This window comes from Rhinolophus ferrumequinum, chromosome X (assembly GCF_004115265.2).
Source record: "Rhinolophus ferrumequinum isolate MPI-CBG mRhiFer1 chromosome X, mRhiFer1_v1.p, whole genome shotgun sequence".
Classification (NCBI taxonomy): domain Eukaryota; kingdom Metazoa; phylum Chordata; class Mammalia; order Chiroptera; family Rhinolophidae; genus Rhinolophus; species Rhinolophus ferrumequinum.
This window is the reverse complement of record NC_046284.1, coordinates 84,895,234-84,897,326: the sequence shown is the minus strand read 5'-3', so window position 1 is coordinate 84,897,326 and position 2,093 is coordinate 84,895,234.

The following is a 2,093-nucleotide window of genomic DNA, read 5'->3' as shown; positions in this document are numbered from 1 at the left end:
TGTGAGACTGGGCTCTGCCCACCGCAGGGCGTTCTGCTGCGTGAGGGTTGACCACTTAAATGTGGTTTGGCCTCTATGGGCTCTAGTGCCTGCAGAGAATTCCCTCTGGGTGTGTGACTTGTAGGTCAAACCCAGTAGTACTCTGGTTTGCTCTGGAGTTGGCCTCTGGATATGTTGAATCTTGTGCCTCTTAAGCTGGGCCCTGGTAGGGCAGTTTCAGAACAAAGCAAATCACCAAGCACAACAACAACAACAACAACAAAGAAAAAAATCAAATACATTCACATGTAAAAACACCTGATAACCCCCACTCGACACAGGAAAAGATATCAAAGATATAAAGATAAAGCAAAACAAAACAAAACAAAGCAAAACAAAAAGCAGCGCCAGTCTTGTCTTAAGCCCACCAAGTAATGTCCAGGTTGTCCTCTGCTGTACCAAAGAGCCCCCTGCTTATTGCGCAGGCAGAGCCGGTCACCTGGTGCCCAGAGTGACTTTGGGACTGTATATTTAAATGCGTGGGCCTGAGGGGTCTGGATGATAGTTTTTACAAAATCAGTGCAGTTTCTGCCCTTGCCTGCACATATGCACACTGAGAGTAGCACCACCAGCCCCGTGTCCAGTACTCTTGAGTCTTAGGGCACTTCTTCAGTGTGTGTGTGTATGGGGGGGTGCGGGCGGGAGATTTCTGAGCTGCTGAAAGCCCAGAGCTGCGTCTGCCGCTTACTGCTGATCCCTGAGAGTGTCTGGGCAGTAGCACTTGCCCCACCCTAGGCAGGCCAGAAAGGGTGGGGGCTGGGGATGGAGGGTCCTTGTCTGTCCCAGTCCAACCGCGCGTCACCCTCTTCTCGCAGCCCAGAAAAGGTGGTGGCTGGGGGTGGAGGAGTCTCTTCTCTCCTAGCCCAGCCAAAATCACACTCTTCCCCAGCCTCTTCCCTGAGTCAGGGCTGCCTGTCAGTCTTCCCAGAGCCTGAGCACTACTACTGGCTCCTCTGTAATCTGACACTACTCCTCAGCTCAGGGGCCAGTTTAAATCTCTGGAAGGGCGGGGGTAGGATTGGAAGAGTGGGGGGAGGGGCCCAGTTATGGAGTCTGTGTTCTTTGTCAGCCCTAGGGCCCACTAGCCGCCCTCCTGGTGGGAGAAATCAGCCGTGGGACGCAGGGAAAGGGCCAATCTCCTGGTTTCTGTGCTCTCTGTTCTGTCCTGGGATCCCGTGTATGCCCGGAACTGCGGGTGCCACCGCGGTTTCGCTGCCGCCGCGGCTGGCCGGGACCCCGCCGCAGGCCCGCGCATTTTCACTCCGCTCCCTTCCTTCCTTCCCTTGCTCACCCAATTAGCGCACGTTCAAGTAATCCTTCCACGAGTCTCTTAGCTGTTCTGTGTGATGACCAAAGAGTTCTTTGATGGGTTATAGGTCCCGTTTGTAATAAGATCCGGAGGAGAACTCAGAAAGAGCGCCCCGCTGCCGTCATTCCTATGACGTCATCTCCCATTCCCTTCTTTTGCCTTAGATATATGTGATTGTCGTGTGGGGTGGCATGCAGGATCTCTGGTCCCTCTCCCCACATAAGAACACAGGACATGGTGAGGCCAAAAAGGAACACCCACGCAGCTATAGGTAGGGGAGTCGTACCACTACAGTCTCACTGGAGGCTGGATTCACATGACGTGCTGCTGCCTGCTGTGCTTTTCTCCCAACCGGCTGACGACTCTCCTCAACTCCCCTCCCCAGCACAGCCGCGGCAGTTATATTAGTGGTCAATGGCTCAATGGTTACAGCTGATGGCCAACTAGCCATAGCTGACGACCATCTACTACCCATGCCAGCACCTTTGCACGTGAGGCCGAGAGCCTGGAAACTGCTCTCTGGGGCTCTGTCCCCACAGTGATCAAGAAAACAATGACGATGTTTTTATGTTGCTTCCCAACTTATTGGACACCCTTTATTTACACAGTCCAACTGTTCAGATCTATTGGGAAATACAGCCGTGTAGCATGTTGTTCAACGGCTTAATGGAGTGGGTGCCCAGATGGGATGGAATGCTACTAGGGGTGGGGTAGTAACTGGAGAGGTGTTAAAGGTGCTGTTAGG